The 10,270-nt window shown below is 51.8% G+C and overlaps 1 pseudogene; it reads left to right on the forward strand.

The window, feature by feature from the left end:
- The first annotated feature begins 2,130 nt into the window (after positions 1 to 2,130).
- LOC146864033 (probetacellulin-like) lies at positions 2,131 to 9,771 on the forward strand (annotated as a pseudogene).
- Positions 9,772 to 10,270: the final 499 nt, after the last annotated feature.

A 10,270-nucleotide genomic window follows, 5' to 3' on the forward strand; every position in this document is an offset into this window, starting at 1 on the left:
ATCTCAAAAAAGTTAGCTGCTAACATTAGTGTGATGTAAATGTCACATATTCAAATCCCAAGAAGGTTCAGGTTCTATTGCTTTAGAAAGAATAAGTCCTTTTTAGGTCTCGCCTAAGCAGCTCGCATGCGCTGCTTAGGAAAAAGACCTGTAGCAATCGCTTCGTTTTTTGTCCCAAAAACGTGCACACGTTTCATTGCCTTCAATGGCAACGCGTGCACGTTTGGCGATTCCCCTGCGGATGTGCCGGACGTCCCCGGCTGCCGCACTTTTATTAATCTTAACGCCACGAGCCTCGCAACGTAGTTACAGCTTATGTAAGTAGTGATTTGCTTCGTTTTGCCATGTACAGCATGCTGGGTGCCTTTTTCTTCCTTTCACGATGTAGTGATTATGTACATACAGCTGCTCCCAAGGTGTACTGGCAATAAGCCACAGCTGGTTTACACAATGCACTTAAGATATTTGGGCTACTCAGGCCCAAGCTATCCTAACATCTTCATGGCGAGCTACGGGGGTCTTATCTGTTAACGTTTGTGTGAATCTGCATGTAACACTGCTGTTTGATACTCACATCGTTTTTACAAGGTAGCTTCCTACCTCATTGGGTGTCCCGCGGCAGTAGTTTACCACAAACTTTGATGTATTAAATTGCTAATGTAATGTAAAGGATGATGTGCTGCATGGCTAAATACTTAGAAGGTCCCAAAGGCGAGACCTATTGGCTATGCCAATGCTTGTTATCCTTTTGAGTGTTACCTATTATCACATGGGTACTCACAAACATTTTCCCAGGGGCCACAAAGTACGACCTCCGGTGTGCCTGAGGGCCACTTTGATGCCAGCAGGGTGGGAGCGAGGCTTTGCTGGGGGCATTGAGGGGGGGGGGAGCAAAGTTGGCGTTGGGGAAGCGAAGCATGTACATGGTGTAGTCAGTGAGCCATGGAGCTATTTTGAAGTTTTCATTCCATACTTCCCACTAAATTAAGCCCCTTGTCTCTAGAAGAGTCGTAGATTTGACAATAGAGTGTTATGCTATAATTGAATCGCTTACATTCTGCTGCACCATAGTGTAAGCCTTATCTACTTGCTAGCACTACTTTGGGAGAGTCAAGTGTAAGAAAGAAGTAACTTCATTATTGATTGGAATGAAATAGAATTGCACAATGTGAAGCCAGAAGCCCTAGAATCAAAAGTGCACCCCTAAAACTGCTTACTTGTATAAGTGGGTATATGCCCCTGCCATATACTTAGGAATTTTAAAATAAGCCGCAGAGAAATGTTTACATTTGTCTCACTTTTCCCTGAAATACTTCTTAGACTTGGACTAAAAATACATTATGAATAATGAAGTGTGAATGACATTCTGTGGCATAATCTTAGCTTGATTAAAAATTAATTTAGACCATTAGCCTTTGACACAGAAATATAGGTAATTTCAAACTGCTTTTTTGAAATATTTTTCCCAAGGTTAAAAAACACTACTCAAATTTCAATAACCCTTATGTCATATTCAGCTGGCTGTGATAGTAGTTGTGAAATGAAATCAACATGCTAATATATTTGTAGCTGAAGTTTCATGGTTAACTGTGTGTTACAGACCATAGTTAGCTAGACTTACCTCTGTCCACCTTCAGAGGTGGACATTCTTTTACCTGCTCTTGACACCTCATACTCCTTTTAACTCTACTCATAAAGATTGTAGGAAAGTGCCCCTTTTTGCATGGTTGCATGGTTTGCACTTTTGCCAAACTGTTGATGTACATTGACTAAGTGTGCCCTGGGTTCCTTCCAACCAGGTACCCAGGGCCTATGTTCTGTCCCTAAACTGCACTGTTGCCAACCTAATTAGCAACTCTCTGGCCACATGTAAGCTCCTTGTAAAAGGTACCATAGGTACCAAGGGCACTGTGACCAGGGAAGGCCTCTAAGGGCTGCATTCGGAGGGGGTTGGACGGGAGGAGGAGAGAGGCTTAGATTTAGAGACAGCACCAACCTCTCTCACGTTACCAGCTCGCCAGCATCCAAGGAAGTCTGCGGGCTCTGTCCGGCAAGAGCTCTTCGGGTGGCCCCACTGGGCCCTCGATGAACACCCTCATGAGGCAGCCCGACTCCTCTGTCCTGGGCTGCATGGATCCGCTGTCTTTCCTGAGCCCGCACCTGCCACTGGCGGCGGCGCTGCTACTCGGGCTCACATTTCTAAGATGCATTGGTGCAGACTGAAATTCATCAAAAAATCAAAGGAGTGAGTGAAGAGGAAAAAGATAGAATCGTCCTCCTCTTGATACTGTTATCCAACATAGCAATTCTACCATGTATTATGTGAATACATATGCATCCATGTGTGTGCTGCTATTTTTATTTTGATTTGAAGTGTTTAGTCATACTTGAAAAATGGTGCAAAAGGATCAGAGCTCCTTCTCTCAATTTGTGGGAAGGGCAATATTTCAAAAAATTGTTAAATACCCCTCACACATTGAAACCTGATTCAGTGTCATGCTTCATCATTGGGGTCTTCCCGCCCCTCTACGGGACAGGGTGTGTTACGGCTTATGTAGACGCAGGAGCACTTTATTCAGTGATTGGTGAGTATGTGTAGTGCGTGGGATCGTGAAAGGAAAATGTGAGATGGTTAAAAATTCTCTGGCTAGTGGAACGAAAAAACTTTATTTTCTTCCCTGGCTGAGAATAGTAAAAGTGGGGATGTGTAGATGGTGTACTATAATGAGTCACCTCCTACAAGGTCGACATGTTTCAGAAGCCATCCCCTTGGCTTTCTTCCTCAGGACCAAAAAACCGATCCCTGTTACACCTCAATGGGTGATAGAATAAATGTACATATGCCTGATAGTCACAAACACTGTCCTTTGTTCCCTGTTATGGGAGTAGAAAAATATACCACTTGTATATCTTAAGAACTTTAGAATTTTATCGTTATCGCTCCATGAGCTCACACGAGCGGTGTAGGGCAGCTTCAAATAGACAATGCTGGAAGGAGCGCGATCACCAAAGGAAGTACCTTCTCGTGGCTCGTCGGAACCTGACGAGCCACGAGGAAGAAAGCCAAAGGGATGGCTTCTGAAACATGTCGACCTTGTAGGAGGTGACTCATTATAGTACACCATCTACACCTCCCCACTTTTACTATTCTCAGCCAGGGAAGACAATAAAGTATTTTCGTTCCACTAGCCAGATAATTTTTAACCATCTCACATTTTCTTTTCACGATCCCACGCACTACACCTACTCACCAATCACTGAATAAAGTGCTCCTGCGTCTACGTAAGTCGTAGCACGCCCCGACCCGTAGAGGGGCGGGAAGACCCCAATGATGAAGCATGACACTGAATCAGGTTTCAGTGTGTGAGGGGTAATTTACAATTTTTTGAAATATTGCTCTTCCCAAAAATTGAGAGAAGCAGCTTTGATCCTTTTGCATCATTTTTCACATATGACTAAACACTTCAAATAAAAATAAAAATAGCAGCACACACATGGGTGCATATATATTCACATAATACATGGTAGAATCCCTATGTTGGATAGCAGACTGGAATTCACCAGCCAGGAATGAACTTAAGGAGGCTCTCTTTGCAGACACAAAAGAGAACTGCACAGACAGTCTGGAGTCGGAGAAGAAAAGTAACATTTTCTCGGTGTCCCAATGAGTGCGAACACTACTGCGTCAAAGGGAAATGCTGCTATGTGGGGTGTAGGACATGGGGTCACCAGTCCCTAAGGGGGTAGCTTGGCGCGAGTAGGTAGGCACCCAAAGGCTTGCGTGTAAAGTGACCATACAGCACACACATCCACTGAGACAGGAAGCGCACGCAATGATTGACACCACACCAGTGAGGTTGAGTAAAAACCAATCAGCTTTATCTCAATCGAAGTCGGGTTCTCAAAGCATTTTATTAGACCGTTTCATTAGAACATTTCCTTAAAACACTAGACCGGGCATTTCATTAAAGCATTTCACTGTAGCGCTCAACATAGCATTTCATTAGAGGGCTCAATATGGCAATGGCATTAGAGCGTTGGACATGGCAATCAATCAGAGCGAGAAACATGTAATTAATCAAAGCGCTAGACCTGGCAAGAAATCAATGCGTTAAACATAGCAAGCATACCAAGCGCTATTCATGGCCAGAAATTAATACGCTAACATAGCAGTAATCCAAGCGCTAGTCATGGCACACAATCAAAGCGCTAAACATGGCAACTGACATTGGAGCAGGAAGCATAGCATTTCTTCAGGGCCTTCATGGGGCATTTCATTAGAGCAGTACGTGGGACAGTTCATCATCTGATGGAAGCTATGCAACAGTACAGCAGGGGTAATCCGTCTCCCCCACCGGAGCCACTTTGGCGGACTCCTTGTGCCCCAAAATGTCCCATTTATCTGGTGACCACTAGCCCTGCACAGGGCGAGAATTGAGGGGGCCGGGGGCAAGCTTATTATCCCCTTCTGGGGCCATGGGGGCCCACCGGGCTCATAATCAATCAATCAATCAACGGCATTTGTATAGCGCACTACTCACCCGGAGGGTCTCAAGGCGCTGGGGGGGGGATGTTACTGCTCGAACAGCCAGGTCTTGAGTTGCTTCCTGAAGGCGAGATGGTCCTGGGTTGTCAGGAGGTGGATGGGGAGGGAGTTCAATATCATGGCCACCAGGTAGGAGAAGGATCTTCCTCCGGCGGTGGCTCTGTGGATGCGTGGGACGGTGGCGAGAGCGAGGCTGGCGGATCGGAGCTGGCGGGTGGGCTGGTGGAAGGTCAGGCGGTTGTTGAGGTACTTGGGGCCCAGGTCGTGGAGTGCCTTGTGTGCGTGGGTGAGGAGTCTGAACGTGATCCTTTTGCTGACGGGGAGCCAGTGGATGTCTCTCAGATGTCCGGAGATGTGGCTGTGGCGGGGGATGTCCAGGACGAGTCGAGCTGAGGCGTTCTGGATCCGTTGGAGTTTCTTCTGGAGTTTGGTGGTGGTGCCGGCATAGAGGGTGTTCCCGTAGTCCAGCCGGCTGGTGACGAGGGCCTGGGTGACCGTCTTCCTGGTCTCGGTGGGGATCCACCGGAAGATCTTTCGAAGCATGCGCAGGGTGTTGAAGCACGAAGACGAGACGGCGTTGACTTGTCTGGACATTGAGAGGGAGGAGTCCAGGATGAAGCCCAGGTTGCGTGCGTGGTCCGTAGGCTTGGAGGTGGCGCCCAGGGCAGGGGGCCACCAGGAGTCGTCCCAGGCGGAGGGTGATGACCCCAGGATGAGAACCTCCGTCTTGTCTGAGTTCAGTTTCAGGCGGCTGTTCTTCATCCATTCGGAGACGTCTTTCATCCCATCGTGTAGGCTGGCTCTGGCGGTGTCCGGGTCGTTGGTGAGGGAGAGGATCAGCTGGGTGTCGTCGGCGTAGGTGATGATCTTGAGGTTGTGTTGGTGTGCGATGGCTGCGAGGGGGCTCATGTAGACATTGAAGAGGGTGGGGCTGAGCGATGACCCCTGGGGGACGCCGCAGACGACTTCAGTGGCCGTTGACCGGAACGGGGGGAGGCGGACTCTCTGGCTTCTTCCAGCGAGGAATGAGGTGATCCACTCTAGGGCCTTCCCCTGGATTCCGGTGCTGTTCAGGCGTTGTACCAGGGTGCGGTGGCAGACGGTGTCGAATGCTGCGGAGAGGGCCAGGAGGATGAGGGCCGCTGTTTCCCCGTTGTCCAGTAGGGATCTGATGTCGTCTGTGGCTGCGATGAGGGCGGTCTCCGTGCTGTGGTTGGCTCGGAAGCCGGACTGCGTGTGGTCGAGGGAGCAGTTGGTCTCAAGGAAGGCAGCTAGCTGTCTGTTGACGGTCTTCTCGATGACTTTGGCAGGAAACGGAAGGAGCGAGATGGGGCGGAAGTTCTTGAGGTCGGTGGGGTCTGCTGTAGGTTTCTTCAGCAGGGCGCTGATCTCGGCGTGTTTCCAGCAATCCGGGAAGGTGGCGGTGTTGAAGGAGGCGTTGATGATGTCGCGGAGGTGGGGTGCGATGATGTGGTCGGCCGAGTTGAAGATGTGGTGTGGACAGGGGTCCGTGGGCGATCCGGAGTGGATGGTGTTCATCGTGCGAGTTGTGTCTTCGGTGCTGACCGAGGTCCTGGTGCGGAGGGTGGCGGTGGGGGGCGTCGGTTCGGTGGTGGGGTTCGTGGTTGGAGGGCCGAAGCTGTTGTGTATGTCGGCTATCTTGTCGTGGAAGAAGGCTGCGAGAGAGTCGCAGAGGTCTTGCGAGGGAGTGATGTTGTTTCCGGCGTCGGGGTTGGAGAGCTCTTTGACGATGGTGAAGAGTTCTTTGCTGTTGTGGGTGTTGTTGTCCAGTCGTTCCTTGAAGGCTGTCTTCTTTGTGGCGCGGATCAGTTGGTGGTGTTTGCAGGTGGCGTGTTTGAGGGCAGTCATGTTGTCTGTGGTCTGGTTGGTGCGCCAGGTATTCTCCATGGAGCGGCAGTTCTTCCTGGAGGTGATGAGTTCGTCGGTGAACCAGGAGGTTTTCTTGCTGCCGCGTCTGCTGGGGGGGTTCTTCAGTGGTACAAGGGCGTCTGCGCAGTTGGTGATCCATTGAGTGAGGTTGTTGGCGGCTTCGTTGGGGTCCATTGAGCTGGTGGGGGGGTTCTGGCTGAGGAAGGTGGTGAGCTGGTTGATTGTGGTCTTGTTCCAGTTCCTATGAGGGGGTTGTTGCGGGCGGTGGTGGGTTGTCGTTTTTCTGAAGCTGAAGTGGACGCAGCTGTGGTCGGTCCACTGGAGTTTGGTGGAGTGGCTGAAGGCGACGTGCTTGCTGGATGAGAAGACTGGGTCAAGCGTGTGGCCGGCGTAGTGGGTGGGGGTGGTTACCAGTTGCTTGAGTCCGAGGTTGGCGAGGTTGTCCAGCAGGGCGACGGTGTTGCGGTCCTTGTTGTTCTCCAGGTGGAAGTTGAGATCCCCCAGGAGGATGTAGTCGGTGGAGTTGATGGCGTGTGGGCTGACAAAATCAGTGATGGCTTCGCTGAATTGTGTGCGTGGTCCCGGTGGTCTGTAGACGAGGGTGCCTCTGAGAGTGGTCTTGGGGTCGGTGTGTATCTGGAAGTGGAGGTGTTCGGCGGAGGTGAGGGTGTCATCTGAGTTGGTCGTGATGCGGATGGTGTTCTTGTGGGCGATGGCGATGCCTCCTCCCATCTGGTTGATGCGGTCCTTCCTGGTGATCTTGTAGCCGTCCGGGATGGCTATGGCGATGTTGGGCGCTGAGGAGGCGTTCGTCCAGGTTTCCGTCAGGAAGGCGATGTCTGGTGATGTTGAGTCGAGGAGGTTCCAGAGTTCGACGGCGTGTCGGTGGATGGAGCGGGTGTTGAGCAGGATGCACTTCAGATGGTTGTTGCTGGGGTTCAGTTTAGCTGGTGCGGTGCAGGGACGGAGGCAGGAGAATCGGCAGGCGTGGCAGGAGAAGGGTCCGTGGGTGCGTCTCGGGGTGGCGTGGTGGCAGGCGTTGTCTTGTCCGGCGTTGAGTGCGAGGAGGGTTGTAGCGTCGTAGGTGAGTCGGGTGCGCTGGCGGCGACGAGAACCAGGGGGACTGGCGCAGGGCGCGGTCCAGGCGTGGACGGGCGCAGACGGGCTTACCTTTGGCGCACCTTTGGCGCACAATCGGCGCTCCCGCTGCGCGCGTCCGATGCGCGGTCGCTCTGGGGGCCTCATAATTAAGGAGCCGGGAGGGAGAAGCAGCTGGGTGGCGGGAGCGGGGCGGCGAATGGAATCACAGGGGGAGGCAGCGGCGGGGAACTCGAAGAAGCAGCGGGCAGCGAGCGAAGGACGGGGGAATCTGCAGGCAGGAGGCGGCAAAAGGCAAGGCAGGAGCGGCAGCAGTGAGTGGGGCGACTAAGCCCTGGGGAAGCTCATAGAGGACTTCCCCAGGGGAGGGGCGAGTCCAGGGCCTCTTTCTCCGGCCCTCCGCCCTCCTCCCCAGGGGTTACCTTTACCTTGCCTCTCGCGGGTCGTTCTTGGCAATCCTCGGCCAGGCGGGGGCTCGCTCTCCTTAGAGCACCTCCCGCCAGCCGCGTGTGACGTCCGGCGGTGTCCGGGTCAACGGGGACTGCGCGGGGCTCCCGGCGGGTCCAGACGTAGGCCGGGGAGCCCTGCGGTGACGAGGAGACGGCTCCGGGCCCTCCTCCGCTTCCTGGGGCCCGGGAATTCCTCTTCAGAGGTTTCGGGGAAGGCGCGCCCGTAGCCGCCACTGACAGTGCAGCCTGCGGGGGCGCGGCCTGCACAGCGAATGAGGAAGCGGCGGGGGCGGCGTTCAGGAGTCCGCCCCGTCAGGTGACGCTGGTTTTGGCTTCAGGGCCTAGCGCGGCCTACCTCAAGCTCTGGTGGCCCTCTCCTCACCGAGGGCCACGAGGGTCAGGTAGCAATGACAGTGACGGGGCCCCGGTCTTCTCCGTGGGCCCCGGGGAAGTCGGGGTTCGGGATTCTCGGCGCGGGGCCGTGGCGGTGAGTGATTCGAATGCACCCCAGCAGGGGTGAGGGGGAATTAAGACTCGGCCTGCAGCTTGGGGGCAATTTGGCCAATGCCCAGCGCCCCCTCCGCCCACAGGGGAGCACCACAGCTCAGGGCAGGCTGGAAGGGCAGGCCACACGACCGTGGTGATTTGAGGAAGGGTGGGGGGATCCCAGGTGGGGTCAGGGAGTGCAGGGGTGTCTCAGCGCTGGTACCTGGTTGATCCCCCAGCAGTTCTGTGGTGAAGTTACGAGGTCTTCTTTGGCGCTTGCTGGTTCCTGCGCCCTTAGGACTTGATTCCTTGGGGGGGGGGGTTGATTGAGTTGGTGACAGAAGAGAGTTTTTAGTCAGGCTTTGCAGGTCGTCCCTGGGTTCCCCTCCCGCTGGGCCAGATCAGCGGGCTAGCTCAGTGTCCCTCACGCAACTTAGAAGGCAGCACCTAAGCCCTGTCACTTCCAGTGGTGTAGGTCCCTGACTAGGCCCTACCGCCTAAATCTCCTGTGTAGGTTCCCCCAGGTCAGCGTCGCCGCAACTGACTGAAAAGTTTCCCTCCTTTCCTTAAGTATCCCCAGGTCAGGTGACCACTCTCTAAGGCGGCAAAAGCAGACCCCACCCTTATTCTAGAAGGTTCCAGCAGGTTCCAGGAGCTTCCCTACTCTAGCTATGGGGGCTGGTGTCGCAACAATGTTGTAGGGTCCCAGCCAGCTCCTGGCAACTAGGGTGCTACTAAAAAGACCACTCCGCAGTAGCAGGGGCCTGTGGCAGCTATATTGGGAGAAGAGAGCACCTGCACCTTAGCATTGATTAGCAATGGGAAGGCGCTCGGAGACCTAAGGCCAACGAAAAAGAGGGTGGAAAAAAATGAGGCAAGGGCAAAAACTCAGGGAAAGACTACCCTAGGGCTGACAGGTCTAACATGGGGGAAATGAAAAAAACGTCCTGTGTTTGTCACCATGGTTACGTAGGATCAAGATGTGAGTTAGTGGACCTCTATTACCTGACAGGAGACCGTGGCGAGCTTGTGGTCATTGGTCTCGTTGCTGCTGTGGTACCCATCATCATCCTCATAATATGCAAATGAGCTTGTTACCATCATTGTAGGAGGCGGCGAAAAGAAAAAAAGAAAGAGGAGCACGGTGAAACCTTAAACAGAGATGATGGTAACATTGAGGATGATATCGAGGCTCCTGTAGCACCCAGCGTATCAATGGTTGTTGAAGCTAATCAGACTCTCTCGATGCTTAATGAGAGGAGAAACCTCAAAGCAAGGGGTCAGGAGCAATTGGTGGATTAGAAAAAAGATATTTTGATGGTGCCAGCCGGCAGGTTCCAATATAACTATATATTTTGTTGCTTTTCAACGGAGAAAAAAGTACTTCAACAAAGAAATATTATACACAATAAAAGAGTTCATATCTACTTGTTTTCTTATTTATAATTATTAATGTTATTCTTACAAAATAATTTTGTGTCATTTTTAAAACCTAAAGTGCAGTGTTTTAGTAATAGAATTATCACAGGTAACCACATAAATTCTACACAAAAATAATATGCACACAACACTCTATACTGCTGAAATGTAGTTTTTTTCCCTGAAAGAAAAAAGTATTCTTGCACAAAATGATGTTACCTAAAAGAAAAAAGAAAACTGTTAAATAAAATGTGCCAGAATATTTCTTGATGAATCGACTCCAGTCAAAGTAAAAGTTACCGTCCAAGAAGAAATATTAAACTCTGCTAATGATTGCCAATAAGCATGGAAATTGCATGACAGATTTCAGTTGTTACTGAGA

This window comes from Triturus cristatus, chromosome 2_1 (genome assembly GCF_964204655.1).
Source record: "Triturus cristatus chromosome 2_1, aTriCri1.1, whole genome shotgun sequence".
NCBI lineage: Eukaryota > Metazoa > Chordata > Amphibia > Caudata > Salamandridae > Triturus > Triturus cristatus.